At 38.3% G+C, this 16,526-nt stretch overlaps 1 pseudogene; it reads left to right on the forward strand.

Annotated features, from left to right (window-relative positions):
- The first annotated feature begins 212 nt into the window (after nucleotides 1–212).
- LOC127439876 (chymotrypsin A-like) lies at nucleotides 213–10,805 on the forward strand (annotated as a pseudogene).
- Nucleotides 10,806–16,526: the final 5,721 nt, after the last annotated feature.

A 16,526-nucleotide genomic window follows, 5' to 3' on the forward strand; every position in this document is an offset into this window, starting at 1 on the left:
TGCATGATCCCTTCCGCCACGAGCAGCGATTTGAACGAGAAGGGGAGAGAGAGAGAGGCTGGGGCCGCTCCTCCATTGCCCTATTCATGTGTATTCTCCCAGAACGACACAGAAAAAGACAATAGGGACAAAGGGGCCCATTTTGTCTCCTTACCGTCCAACGACGAATTCTTTCATAAATTGTTTTTTAATGGCAACGGCTCACGACATGCATGGTCTCTCGCACATGTTGTTCGTCAGAAAATGACCATCGCGCTTTCGATCAGGGGGAGGGCGACAAATACGAGGAGGATTCCGATGTCCGTTCGCACTCCTATCTTCTCAGACACAAAGCCGAAATCCCAAACGGCTCTAGCACACAGAGCTACAAATCTGGAGGCTGTAGAACTGGAAAATTGGAGAGAACGCCTCATGGTGAGAAATTGCAAGGCTCAACGAAGCACCATTGTCCTCATCGGTCCCTTGAAATGTTTGGAAAAACCACATTGAAATTGCTCTGAAATTTATGCAGTGTAAATGATGTCCTTATGTGTTTGCCAATCAAAAGGGAGAAAAACAATCCTTGCTTCAACGTGAGTTGCTAGAAACAAGCACGGGCTTAGATAATTTGTGCACTGAAGAACAGGAGTGGACTTTTTATCTGATCTGGTACTCGTCTGAGGTAACGGCACTTCGATGTTCTGGGATGAATTCCAAACTGCATTTTTGTTCCTTGAAGGGCACTGCTGCAGGAGAGGACACCGCTCGAAAGCTCATTCAAAACGAAAGTGAGAAAATTAATCTTTTCTCGAAGGGCCCTTCCACAAGATTGTTAGCGAAGGATGCATTCATACAGTAATGCCTTGTTTCCTTCAAGGGCTCTGCACTTCAGAGTGAGTAGGGCATAGGGAGGATCACTTATGATTGGAATCCGCCCCGATCTGCTGTAGCGCATGCTGTTAAAGGCATCTGCTTAATTTTCTTTAATACGCCCTCGATTTACAAAGAAATCTCATTATAACAAATGATTACTGTTATTGTGAGATTATTACGAGATTTTAATTTTGTTTTAACTATTCTAATTTAATTATTAAAATGTCTTCCCTTTTTCTTGATGACCAAAAGGGCATCCATGGGCCACAAAAAAGTGCATAGTCCCAAGTGTACTAGGGACTGTCCTGAGCAGATGCCATGGGAGTGAGAATGTGTTGGCTTTTAAGAGGAAGAAATTATTCCACTGTAGGTCTTGTTCTGAGGTCATGCGCCGGTCATGCACATAGAGCAGTGCCTTAATTTCAGTGTCATGAGTGAGTCCATGGACAATAGATTACTCAAATGTTTTTGCTTAATCATTTGTGTACACTAAGGTTGGACTCAAATGCATTGCCAATTCTTATTGGACAAACATATGGATTGTGCATTTAACTTAATTAAATTTTTATATAATTTCTCTTTTCTTTGATTGCTGTTAGAATTGTAAAATCTCTTTTGAAATGTCCAAATACTTATAATCAGAAGAACAAAAATATGCTGACACCCCTTGAATTCCCTGCTGAAAGAAGCTTATGCAGAGCCACAGATAGCATTACCATACCATGGTTGAGCGCCCCCTCTTGTGTCCCACTCACATGGGCTGGATCCTCTTGATATTGGGATCAGTCAAGGGGAAATTGACGAGTTATTCTAGTTTGTCTTTCATTCTAAGGCAATCCAGATTTCATCAACAGCCCTAAATTGCAACACTCTTGCTCCTTAATCCCCGCCACTCTCCCTCCTACCCCACAAATGGCCCAAAAAAATAAAAAAATAAATAAAAAAAATAAAAAAATAAAATAAAATAAAAATAAAAACGTACAATAAATTAGGTTAAAAAGTGTGACTCAAAATAAATTTGTCTTATTCTACTAATCTCCACTGTTCAAGTCCACTCTGGCTGGAGTCTGCATGAACACATAAAACCCAAAAGTGGATGACGTTTGCAAATATACAAAAAGCAAAGCTCCTGAATTGCTTGAATTTGATTCTGAGTGACACTCTAAGGCATCCTTCACTTAAAAATTCTTCTCTGAGGAATAGACATTTTTTTAATTATTGTTTGCCTTATTCAATAGCTTTTAGCACAGATGAATTTTCCTTGAACATAAGAAGTGAATGATGAGGCTCTCATGCCAAAAATGTCATCTTTCATATTTAAGTGTGAAATAACCAAAGAATATCTGGTTATTCTTTCTGCAGAAAAAGCCTGTGTTTCATTTATTATTAACTTGCACTGTCAATTATTAAATTAATTGCTCTGTCAATTATGAAAAGCCATCAAAAATACATTAAATTCACATAGTAACACTCATTCTCAATATTTACTCAAATATTTAAAAAAAATATATATAAAAATAAAAATAAAAACTTTTGAAAATGCATGCATTGCCATGCAAGTTACAAAACATTATTGCCGAATAGAAAATGCCCAATCGAGAAACAATGTGAGTTTGTGAGGAGTGAATATTTAGCGCCCTCCACTGTCACAGATGTGTTTTTAAAGTAAAATGCTTTTTATTTTTTGTGTTCTGCAGAAACATTGTCTCATACCATTTGCTAAATTCAACATCATTCAGAAGGAAAGAATGAATAAATATTTCAATGTTACAGTAACTAAATGTGATCAGAAGAGGGACCTCTCCTTTAAAACATGTTATGCCTAGACATGTGGACAAGTGTTTCATAAATATGCTAAGCATTCTGGTAAAGTTTGTGTATTTGTGAGTGCTATACATTTTCTAGAGCTAAACATTGCTTTAGTTTTAAAGTTCAATTAAGATCACATCAAACCTAATTTGTTCTTGCATGTCTCATGACCAAACGAACCTGTGCCTAGTAGCAACCATATTGGTATGGTGCTGCAAACTTGGGTTGATTCATGATTTGATTTGAGAGTGAAAGGCAGCTTAAAATTTGGTCTGTTTATCACACATAGTGATTGTATGTGTAGAAATGCGCACAAGTCATATTGATTACTTTTACTGTGGTTTTAAGGTGTTCTATTGTTTGCCTTTTTTTTTTTTTTTTTTTTTTTTTTGAAGCTGTGACAATTTTGTGTTCCACAGAAGAAGGAAAATCATACCGGTTTGGAGTTAGAGTACAGAATGACAGAATTTTTATTTTTTGGTCAACTATCCTTTTAATGTAAAATCTTTGGTTTTAATCATTAAGCTTACTTTGCCCATTTAGGAGTAAAGTAGTAATATAGACTACAAAATTGAAGGTCATTCACATTCATGTCAACTCATTGGCCATAAGAGTGAAATTATTGTAAATAAATAAATACATAACATTAGTGTGAAATAATTACATTACACCTATCAACCAACCTAGTACAGTGTGTTTGAGATTATGAATCAAATTCAAATAATGTAAAAAATAGAGTTAATTAATTTATTCAATTCAACGTGACAACTGTTTTATTCTGTTCTGTCTGATTAAGAACAGCACAAAAACGTTTATCAGTAAATGATGAAAAGAAGGCTTCTTAACGGGCAACTTATTTTTTAATCAAATGCACACTGGACATTCAAGTCATTTGCAGTTGTTTTTTGGTGGAATGTAATCACCAATGCTGTAGGCTAATGGCAGACATGTATTTCTTTATTATTCAGCAACTGAATGCACCACATTTGGAAAGGAAACAATGTATATTTTGAGGCAAATTTCAACAAATTCAAAATTTGAGAGCATGATAAGAACATTTATATCCATTGACAGCCCTAAGAAATAGAAATAATCTTCCACTTTATGCATAGTTGCTTTGGGACCTCTGCAAAATCAAATGATCTGATACAGGAATGCCATTTTATTTGGTGCTTTCAAAATTAAAATTGAGGTTCAACAGTGTCAGTTTTCAATGTCCAAGGAATGGTTTTGTGGCCAGGCACGGAGCTCTGTGACACAGGCATACACACCAGGCATATTGGAGTCACAGCGGCTGCTTCCCCAGGACACAATACCCACTAGCGTCCACATATAATATTTCTGACACACCAGAGGACCACCAGAGTCACCCTAAACAGACAGAAGATACAGAGAGTTAAGGAGAGAGAGAGGTAGAGAGAGTAATAGAGAGAGAAAGGGAGAGAGAAGATAGTCTTACCATGCATGAGGAGGCACCAGCAGCACCAGCACAAATCATGACTTCACTGATGTTGCTTCCCCAGTAGTTCTTGCAGTTTTTATTGGACAGCAGAGGCAGAGCAACCTGCTGGAGCTTATCTGGCCTCAATACATCTACAGAGAGGAGAGCGAGCAATGATTAAACATTTTTGCCAGATATTACAAACAGTTACAATATAGAATGTGGTTAGTGCTCAATAAAAAAGAAATTACTTTTTACAGGCTCTGCATTTATTTTGTCATGATCTCATTTGATTAGGTCTGTCTTAAGTCTTTTCCACTGATCTAAAACCCAAAGGTATGTCAGTATTATAAAATTATATGTTAGTCACATACAGTATCTAACCATTGTATTTGGTGACCCCCCCAGCCAGAAGTTGCAGACATTTGAAGTCTCAGCGAGACAGACCGGGGAGATGTGAGTATTCAGGGAGAGGGGGGAGGCCAGCTTGATCAAGGCAATGTCATTGTTGATTGTATTAGGGTTCCACTGAGTGTGGGTGAACACCTGTAAATTAAGTGATTGCTTCATAAACATCATGCTTTTTCAAAACACATCGTGAAAAAGTTTTTCCAGCTAACTTTAAAAATGTGCTTCATGTGGTAACATCCAAATGAACTGGTTTTATTCAAGTCTAAAGTAAAACTGACAAACATTAACATTAATCTGACTAAACTACCCTGACATACTGTTGTGCTCAAAAGTTTGCATACTCTGGCAGAAATTGTGAAATTTTGGCATTGATTTTGAAAATATGACTGATCATGCAAAAAAAAAAAAAAAAAAAAAACTTTTATTTAAGGATAGTGATCATATTGAGCCATTTATTATCACATAGTTGTTTGGCTCCTTTTTAAATCATAATGATAACAGAAATCACCCAAATGGCCCTGATCAAAAGTTTACATACCCTTGAATGTTTGGCCTTGTTACAGACACACATGGTGACACACACAGGTTTATATGGCAATTAAAGGTTAATTTCCCACACCTGTGGCTTTTTAAATTGCAATTAGTGTCTGTGTATAAATAGTCAATGAATTTGTTAGCTCTCACGTGGATGCACTGAGTAGGCTAGATACTGAGCCATGGGGAGCAGAAAAGAACTGTCAAAAGACCTGCGTAACAAGGTAATGGAACTTTATAAAGATGGAAAAGGATATAAAAAGATATCCAAAGCCTTGAAAATGCCAGTGAGTACCGTTCAACCACTTATTAAGAAGTGGAAAATTCAGGGATCTCTTGATACCAAGCCAAGATCAAGTAGACCAAGAAAGATTTCAGCAACAACTGCCAGAAGAATTGTTCAGGATACAAAGAAAACCCCACAGGTAACCTCAGGAGAAATACAGGCTGCTCTGGAAAAAGATGGTGTGGTTGTTTCAAGGAGTACAATACGACAGTACTTGAACAAAAAATGAGCTGCATGGTCGAGTTGCCAGAAAGAAGCCTTTACTGCGCCAGTGCCACAAAAAAGCCTGGTTAAAATATGCCCGACAACACCTTGACACGCCTCACAGCTTCTGGTACACTGTAATTTGGAGTGACGAGACCAAAATTGAGCTTTATTGTCACAACCATAAGCGCTATGTTTGGAGAGGGGTCAACAAGGCCTATAGTGAAAAGAATACCATCCCCACTGTGAAGCATGGTGGTGGCTCACTGATGTTTTGGGGGTGTGTGAGTTCTAAAGGCACGGAGAATCTTGTGAAAACTGATGGCAAGATGAATGCAGCATGTTATCAGAAAATACTGGCACACAATTTGCATTCTTCTGCACGAAAGCTGCGCATGGGACGCTCTTGGACATTCCAGCACAACAATGACCCTAAGCACAAGGCCAAGTTGACACTCCAGTGGTTACAGCAGAAAAAGGTGAAGGTTCTGGAGTGGCCATCACAGTCTCCTGACCTTAATATCATCGAGCCACTCTGGGGAGATCTCAAACGTGCGGTTCATGCAAGACGACCAAAGACTTTGAATGACCTGGAGGCATTTTGCCAAGACAAATGGGCAGCTATACCACCTGCAAGAATTTGGGGCCTCATAGACAACTATTACAAAAGACTGCATTAATTAATGCATTAATGCTAAAGGGGGCAATACACTGTATTAAGAACTAAGGGTATGCAGACTTTTGAACAGGGGTCATTTCATTTATTTCTTTGTTGCCATGTTTTGGTTTATGATTGTGCCATTCTGTCATAACCTACAGTTGAATATGAATCCCATAAGAAATAAAAGAAATGTGTTTTGCCTGCTCACTCATGTTTTCTTTAAAAACGGTACATATATTACCAATTCTCCAAGGGTATGCAAACTTTTGAGCACAACTGTATTAGGTTACACCAACAAAAGTACAGTAATCAGAAAGAATACATTTTGAAGCGCAACTTGGAGGGACATCATGAAGTAAAATCCCAGAAGGTGCTCTGTTTTTAGGTTTCAATTATGAAAATTAGAAGGAAAGTCCAAGGCACCTCTTCTATTACAAAAGTTAAAACGCCTTTATTGTTGTTTGGCTAATCACATTAAGACATTAAACATCTTAAAACCAGTGACCGCACACTGATGCATTTAATCAAACAGCCTTCTTTAATGTGACACATTCAGCAAACAGCCTTTCACAGAGTGTCAGAAATGTGAGTGTGGTTTGTTGACAATGTGCAGTCACTGGTTTTAAAATTTTTAATGTCCTAATGTGACCAGCCAAACAACAATAAAGGCTTTATAATTACTTTTTTTTTTTTACAGTAATCTTTATAGGTTAAATCAAGTAGAAATAGATCCAGTGACAGTGGAAAAATGTTACATAAAAAAAGAAAAAGAAACGCATGTAAACCAAGTAAAGGTTTTAGGGATTATTAAAAAGCATTATCTTATTGCATCTAACATTTTAATAACATGTGTCTAAACTCTAACATTGTCTAGATCAGTGGTTCTCAACCTTTTTTTTTTTTTTTTGGTGAACGCCCCCTACTTTATTCTCTTACTGTTGAGTGATTTTGGTGACTACACTGCAGGAGTAAATTATTGAATTTTTCCCAATAAAAATTCCCCAAAATTATGCAAAAGCATATTTCTCCAAACTATGTGTTGTAGTATAACCAACGGTAGACCACTGATGTGTGAAGTGATTTTTGTGACAATACACTTTGTAAGAGTGAAGTTATTGATTTTTATTATCGCTTTTCGATGTTGCACTTTCTAGACGGTCCCTGCGCACTGGTCTCACTCACAGCCGGCTGCACGTAGAGACGAATGTTATCTGTCCAGCTCGGAGGACGGCTCGTTTTGATAAAAATAAAAATGTGTTTGTCTACCTTACTACGGTTGTTTGTTTTAACAACGTTTCGCTTATGATTTATTGATCCGGTTAGTTCGAATCTGTTAATATATGTCCAACTTCACCGAACTCTCAAGAGTTGACCTTTCTCCGGATCTTGTCGTGCCTTGCCTTCATTGGAACAGCCTTTGGTCTGTTGCTGTTTTTCCTGACATTTTTGTAAGAAAAAAAAAAAAAAAACAAGAGTTATATGTCACAGGTTGTGGTAGCGAAGAGGAAGAGGCGATGGATCTATTTACAGGCTTTAATGGAGAAGATGAAGACGTAATAATGCGGAATACCATAAACTAAATCACAACTATTACATAGACGAGAACTGACAAACAAAGAACAAAACTAAAGGGTATTTATACACAAAGAGACTAAATGAGGGAACTGAAGACAGGTGAGGGTAATCAGCAACGGATGGCGGTGATAAGGGCAGTGCACTATGGGAAATGGAGCCCAGGGGAAACTTCAAAATGAGTCCATAGAAACAGGAGGGAGACAGAACGTGACATTAAGATTACAAAACGCTTAGATTTACATAAAATAAAAAATATATTTTTAAATTTATTCTCAAGGCTGTGGCACTCCTGAGGAAGCAGTGCCACACTCATGGGCCTGGCAGGTGTCTCTGCAGGAGACATTTGTACTCTGCAGTACAAATAGACATTTTTTATTTGCAAGTGATATGGATGATATAAAGAATTCTTAAAATGAAACAAAATCTTTAAATAAAATAAAAATGTTGTTTGCAGTTGTCATGACTTCAGTGTTTCTCACAAATTCCTACATATCTATCCTACTGCAAGTGTGGCATATGTGTTCATTAACTGAATAAATCTCATGTCTCATCCCAGGACTCTACTGGCTTCCTTTTCTGTGGTGGTTCCCTGATCAAGGAGTGGTGGGTTGTGACAGCTGCTCACTGAAACATCAGGTAAGATAATATTTAAGAATAAGTGCCTCATCTAACTGAAATATTTTTTTGCATATCAAAATAGAGCTCACAAATGTGTTTCTACATTCAGTAGTGACTTTAAAAGGAATGATGTGCAGCTCTAAATGTAAATAAATGTAACATTTTTATAGGACATCTCACCGTGTCATTCTGGGAGAACATGATGGTTCCTCCAATGCTGAGCCAGTTCAGACCATGGCTGGGTTTCCCGATAACGTTGCAGTTTAAGCTTTAACGATCGTCTTAACTTACGTCGCTCGTTATTTTACGATTCAGTAACGCCTGTTTCCCAAACCAGCACTTAGATCGCTCGTTATAAAGTAGAACTTAAGTGCTTCGTTACGGGAGCTGTCCAGTCCAAAGATGCTGATCACTTTGGCCAGTATGTCCAGGTGTTTGTCTTCTAAAAATGAAAATAAGGTGGAAATACTGACAAACATGGGAGTTGTTTGTAACCTTGTCGAGGCGCCGAAATTTATTACCTAAATATTACAGAATTTAATTAAAGAAATAATTATGGCTTTAGTAAGACAGAGATTCAGATGTATTGATGCTCAATCATAGAGATTAATGAAAGTGAAGCAATAAATGCAATTAACGTGAATGTATGCTATGTGAATCATAAGGGGCTCTCACAAAGCCTAAAGTTTGTTAGCTGGAAACTGAACAAATGTACACAGAACAATTCAGTTAACTTGGATTAAATTGACGGGCATCAGTATTGAACCACTCATAGACCTGTCTAAATATTAATAGATCATCTAGCTATAGTTCAAGGTACAGTGTACTTGTAGCCTTACTGCCATTATGCATCATGCAATTTGTTACTGCCTTGTAAAAAGACCATAGGCGAGCCGATTTGAAACAGCCATTGGAGGAAGAAAGAAGAGGAGGAGGATGACAAGAGAGAGAGAGAGAGAGAGAGAGAGAGAGGGAAAGAGGGAATCTCTCATTGCACATTCTTACTCTAATCTCCACTGTTAACCATATTTCAATTATTTATTTAGGCATATTTCTTTTTACATTTTAAACTGCGTGGTCATATTACTCAAATATGTCTTCTTAAATAATCTGTTTAATAAGAACATGCCATCTTTCTATTGCCATTACAATTATGCTTATCAAAGAAGGCTAATACAACGTTATACTGTATTACGTGTCTTGTAAATTTAGACCTATCATGTCGCAGACTGCGGAGACTACGTACCTATTGATTTCATTGTGATTTTTTCAACACTTTTTTTGTCCTCTGAAATAGTTTACAATGGCTTTCCAATGATCAAAATATATTAATACAATTTATTAAATGTCCCATTGTCTTTGATAACCTGTGAAAGATGCCAGGAAGATATGTTTAAGTTGCACTTAATGGACTTAAGAGTGGTTCATAGCTCTCGTTAATTTACAAACGTTTTTACGTGCTGCCAACGTTCTACTTAGTGCTTCAGGATACCCAGCTCATGACTCTTGGCAAGGTGTGTAGACCCTCAATATATGGTATTATATTGTATTGTTCTCTACAGATGAAAATGGCTGCTTTAGAAATGTGATAACTGAGGTGTTTGTGTCCTCCTCCCAAAGGTCTTCAAGCACCCTAACTACAACAGCTTCACCATCAACAATGACACTACCCTGATCAAGCTGGCTTCTCCTGTTCAGCTCGGCACTCGTGTATCTCCTGTTTGCCTCCCTGAATCCAGTGACAACTTCCCTGGAGGCATGAAGTGTGTGAGCGCAGTATGGGGCCTCACCAGGTACACAGTATGTTTCTGAATGTATTTCTCATTTATGACGTATAAGATTTCAGTTCAAAATTTGCATAATTGTATTATTTTACATATACTGTATGTTCAATATACTATTTACAAAGACAACAAGAATTCTTGTTTTGATGCCTGTCATTGCATTTGTTTTAATATACACAAGGTCAAACCTAGTTTAGACAATGATCCATTCTGTTCTCTGGCTTCCAGTCTCTCATTCTTCATTCAGCCGCTGATACCTCCGCCCTTCTCCAGCAGGCCACTCTGCTTCTTCTAACCAATGATGACTGCAAATGTTTTTTGGGAAGCAAAATCACTGATCTGATGATCTGTGCTGGTGCCTCTGGTGCCTCTTCATGCATGGTATGTCTCTATCGATTTCCCGCTGAACCTTTCTATTTATCAGGTTTTTGAAGATGGTGAAGTTCTGACTTCCTGTGTGTGTTTCAGGGTGATTCTGGTGGTCCTCTGGTTTGTGAGCAGAATAGAGTCTGGACTCTGGTTGGTATCGTGTCATGGGGAAGCAGCACCTGCTCCACTTCCACCCCTGCTGTGTACACTCTTGTCACCAAGCTCCTTGCCTGAATTGACCAGATCATTGCTGCAAATTAAAGCTGCCATTTCTATTAATCAATAAAGTTTGGTATAAAAAAAAAGATAGCCACCTGCCTACTCTTATGATGTGTTCATTTTAAAATCCATCATGTAAACATAGACAAAATAGACTTGTGCTTATTGCCAGCAGTTCTCATGCTGGCCTAGCCTGGTTCATAATGGTTAGTACTGGTTTGGTCTATTGTGGGCCAGTATGTTGTTCACCAGCAAAACGTAGCTTGTGAAGCTGGTCAACCAGTATGCTTTTTCTGGCAATGCTGGTTAACCAAGGAAGTTTTGCTGGTTGCGTTTGTCAAACACCAGCACACCGGCATCTAGGGTTGCCACCCGTCCTGTAAAATACGGGATCCTCACGAAATTAAATGTAGCCAGTGGGTTGTAAATAAACAACATGGATACAAAAATATCTTTTGGGGTTTTATTCTGATGGCTGTTACAAAAAAAAAATGTTAAAGAAAATTGGTCGATGGGGGCATATTGTATTTTTAAAAAAATTATAAAGAAAATACAAAAAATGAAATATGGTACAATGAAATACCAAAAAATAATATACGGTACAGTCAAATAAAATGTCAAATAAAAATACAAACAGGACATTTGCCTACCCATATACTTCAGCATACATCACCTTAATACATGCTTATATCACACCATTTTATGCATTTCTAACCAGGCTTTTAAGGACATGAATAACAGTTTAAACAATAAAATTCTCATATTTTCACAAAACACTCTGGGCTATAAATCATTAAAGTGAAATTTGATTAAAACTAAATTTACACACCCAGTTCTCACATGTGTAAAACGTGATCAAACTCCACACATGCAATCCATATGCATTCTTCAAAAATAACCCATAACAAACACTCAATTTTAACATACACATCTCTTCTGAACACATACTGTATTTCATGCAATTTATAAGCATTTTGTGTAAAATATGATATTTACCCTGAGTTCTCAAACGATGAACAAAACTGGGAGCTCTCCTGCCCACCATATGTTCTCATGCTTCTAACATGAGAAAGTGCCAGAAAGCGAGTTAAATTACTTGAAATTTTCCACTTGGCTACATTCTACCCTGTTTAAAATCATCGTCAGTGGTTGACACAGGGTTTTCAGGGTTCACATTCTCTGTCTCTTGCAGACTAGGATATGCAACCTCTTCTAATACAACAAAATCAGGATCAGAATGCATGACTTAAACCTGCTCAGAACCAGATTCTCCCCTCAATTGCGGCGTTGTGGGGTTTCAGTCACCTCTGACTCAGGAACAGAGTTAAGGGAGCAAGTCAAATCAATGGACTCTCTTTATAGAACCACCCTTAAGGGGCTCAGTTGTATGTGTTGTACCCTGCACATCTATGACCCTGTATACAGTAGGACCCCATGAATCCTGTATTTTGTTCCTACCCAAAGGTCTGTGACGCAAATATACCTGCTGACCCACATCAATAACAAGGCAATAGACCTTGTCATTCAAATGGGCAAGTCTCTCAGCAGCCTGGTGTTCAGCATATTCCCTGTTTTTTTCATGAGTTTCTCTCAATCTGTCTTGGTGAATCACTAGCCAATCATGTTTTCTGTCCACAGTTTGCTCCTGACCTAGCAGTGCATCTACTGGAAGATGCGGGTTGACTCCAAACTGCAAGTATCCAGTGTTTGCATGTGGTGTTACGTTACAAGCATAAACCAGCTCAGGAAGGTTTTCTGGCCAATGCATTTTCTTTTCGGGGGAAGTGTACGTAATAGTTCATGGAGCGTTTTGTTAAAGCGCTCGCACTGAGCATTACCCTGAGGCCGATAAGGTGTGATGTGGGTTTTCTTTACACCATACATTTTACCCAGCTCTGCAATCATATCGCTTTCAAAATTTCTGCCCTGATCAGAATGCAATCATTCAGGCACACCATATTTCATGAACCTCTCTTTAAGAAGCATCTTGGCAGTAGTATCAGCCCTCTGATCCTTGGTTGGAAACGCCTGTGTGAACTTTGTGAAAACATCAGTTACAGTTAACATGTTCTCACTGCCATCAGACGCAGGTTCAAGCACAGTAAAAATTCTACTACCATTACTTCAAGGGGCCTTCAAACCAGAAATGGCATCATAGGAGGATGTATCCTTGGCTTTGGCATTTTTGTTAAGATGAACTTTGACACTTTTTGATCCACTGCTCCACATCATTACACATGCCAACCCAGAAGCATCGTTGCCTCAACAGGTTTAGTGTGCGCTCAATGCCCTGATGTCCCATAATGTCATGAACACATTCAAGGACCTGTTATTTTAGACATGAAGTTAAGAGCAGTTGTTGACATTCTCCTTGATGTTGATCATTCACAATGCAATAAAGTAAGCCATCAAGCTCTCTAGCACACTTCCATTGCTATATCAGTGAGAGTACAGACTTTGATAGACCATATCTCTCACGAGTGGTGGGCTTTTTTTTACATTCCCAAAAGGTTCTAAAAGAACAGAGAGTGGGATCTTTCATTTGAAAATTCTTCAGTTCAGATGTTGTATAACACTCACCCTGCTGCTGGTATAAGACAGCACTCAGGCCTTCACTGCTCACATCAGTCTCCAATGTGAAAGGAAGATTGAAATCTGCATACTTTAACACAAGGAGCAGAAGTAAGATTCTCTTTCAGCAACTCAAACGCTGATTGGCACTCTGATGACCACAAAGTACTAAACTCTTCCTTTGTGGTGCCAGACTGCTTGATACATAGGTCTTCTAAATCATGAAGGGGGCTGTCAATTCTAGAAAAACCCTCAATTAACTTTCTGTAGTGAGCCCTGGGTAGCTCAGCGAGTAAAGACTCTAACTACCACCCTTGGAGTTGCGAGTTTGAATCCAGGGCATGCTGAGTGACTCCAGCCAGGTCTCCTAAGCAATCAGATTGGCCCGATTGCTAGGGAGGGTAGATTCACATGGGGTAACCTCCTCATGGTCGCTATTATGTGGTTCGTTCTTAGTGGGGCACGTGGTGAGTTGTGTGAGGATGCTGCGGTGAGTGGCGTGAAGCTTCCACATGGTTGACGTCTCAGATGCAGAGGCAACTGAGATTAGTCCTCCGCCACCCGGATTGAGGCGAGTCACTATGCCACCATGAGGACTTAGAGTACATGTGCCCATGCCGAATCAACTGGGATAATAATCCCCGGGTCTGCTAATATGAGCTGCTCTACCTATTTCTCTCTACATCTGTAACCGAGTTGAGAGAATGGGTCGAGGTGTATCTCGAGACTGTCCTGCAACCAACAATACCAGCAAAACGAAAATAGAAGAGGAAATTACCTCTCTAAAAACATCAGAGTACTTCATCAACAAATCACTCAGCTCTGCCTGCTGTTCAGGAGTACCACCAATTTGTAGCTTCCCTCCAATAACTGACTGTCTTTTGTGTTTACACTGATCTCTTCAATACCAGCAGATATTTTCTGAAATCTCACCTTACACGTCTCATTGGACTTCACACTCTCGACACGAGACAGAGCATCAAGTCTAGTTCTGGCCTGTAACCAGATATCTTCTGGGGAGAGATTCACAACCTGTACAGGAAACAAGAGTTTCTCTGAAGACACCAGAGAGGGAACATCAGTCAGACCACCAGGTCAAGGTGTTTTTGCTGGTTCTAACAGGAAGTCCCTTGAACCATCATTTAAAATTCTCTGACCATTACCATTGTAATTGATGAAGCAAGTATGTATACCATGTCTTTTTCAGCTACTCGGACTAAACTTCGCTTCTCTAGACTGCTGGCACTCTGAATCTGCTGAAATGCCTACCTCCAATCAGACTGCAACTCTCCACCTAGGGTAGTATCAAACTCTGCATGAACCAGTTGTCTACATCTGCTAATGATATTCATTCAAATGATGGCTGGTGTAGCAGAAGAGTTTTGTGAGTCTCTGGAGGTTTCAAATTCACGTACACGTTAAATGTGGTCAAATTCCACACATGCAATCCATGTGCATCCTTCAAAAATAACCCATAACAATCACACAATTTTAACATACGAGTCTTCTGAACACACATTTAATGCAATTTATAAGCATTTTGTGTAAAATATGATTGTGATGAGGAGGAGGGCGTGGCTGGGCCTTGAGGACACATGGCCGGTGCTGAATCAGGGGAGAGCGAGATAAAGGGGAGCCGGAGACGTCAGTTCGAGAGAAAGACGCACGCGGCTGCGCTTCATGTGTGTCTGTGTTTGTCTTATGTTTATGCTGTTTTAAGTTCATATATATATCATTAAACCTTTATATTGACTGTTCAGCTGGTTCCCGCCTCCTCCTTGATATTTACCAAAAGAACTCTTAAACGAAGAACAAAACTGGGAGCTCTCTTGCCCAATGTATGTTCTCAGGTTTCTAGCACGAGAGAGTGCCGGAAAGCGGGTATCGCAAAACTCTTAAAGGGGCCACAGAGTTAAATGACATAACATTTCTCCACTTGGCTACATAAAGATGAAAAGATGTGTCCCATATCAAAATCACAGCTCACCTGTTGCAGTTAATACTTACAAATCAAGAACACTGAGAATTGGTTTACTGTAAACTGCACTTAATACAAATAAAAAAATAAAAAATAAAAATGCTGTTTTATTTCTATCTTGTCCAAAGACAATTGAGATATTAAATGTTCACAACAATGTTAATTAGTCTAGCAGGTCTGGAGCTTATGCACTTGGTACTGGCTTTTTAATAGCACACTTTGTAAACATAACCTAGAAAATGGCTTGCCTAAGAAAACAAAGAAAGACATTTTGTTTTTTTTTAATATATATTTTGCAGGTGAAAATTAAAATTACAGATGTTTTTTTATACCAAGAACAAAATCATATTTTTCACACATATCATTACACATTAACTTTTATAAACAGACTGTTAATAAAGATAAGAAATTACTGCAATTAGACAAAATAAAGATATCAGGCCTAGACAGAATATGGGGACTTTTTCTGCATTGATTTTGAGGGGAAATCTGCGGAATTCTATTGAAGGGATTTAAACATGCTAAATGGAGCTGAGAGTAGCTATTTTAGGCCACACTTTTTGGTAGTTGAGAACATTTTCAAATTAGCCAAAGTTTTTACTATACAAACATGCAAGGGGTGGGAGATGTGTAGAACTTTTGTAAATGACAGATTTTGCAGTTTTGTGTTCTCAGATTCCATCAGGGCCTACATCTACTGTACATGTACGTTCAAGCAAAACTGGACACATAAGGTTAGAACTCATGAAAATACTGTCATTGTTTTTGACAACATGCACATTTGAACAAATATTCCTGAATAACAACAAATTACACTGTGTATCCACTCCAACCACTTAAAATGGAATAGATACAAAAGTTTTAACTTGAGGTACTGTAATTACAGATATTCATTCTCGTGAGTTAAATTGTTGAAATAATGTTCTTGAACTTTTGGTGGAAATAAACATTGATAGAGACAAGAAAATGCCAGATTCCAATACTTAAGTATGAATCTTAAAAAAGAAAAATTCTGATTAAAGTGCCTGCCACATTTGGAGCTGACATTTTCATTGTGTCATTATGTAAGCAATGCCACAATTAACCATGTGACTCACAACTGTTAATACAATGACACTTAAAACATAAAAACTGAACTTTTCTCACTATTTTTTCACCATCTCTGTTTCAAATATTTTTTCTGATTTTTTTTTTTAAAACTTTGCATTGTGCCA

The sequence above is a fragment of the Myxocyprinus asiaticus genome, chromosome 1 (genome assembly GCF_019703515.2).
Source record: "Myxocyprinus asiaticus isolate MX2 ecotype Aquarium Trade chromosome 1, UBuf_Myxa_2, whole genome shotgun sequence".
Lineage (NCBI taxonomy): Eukaryota > Metazoa > Chordata > Actinopteri > Cypriniformes > Catostomidae > Myxocyprinus > Myxocyprinus asiaticus.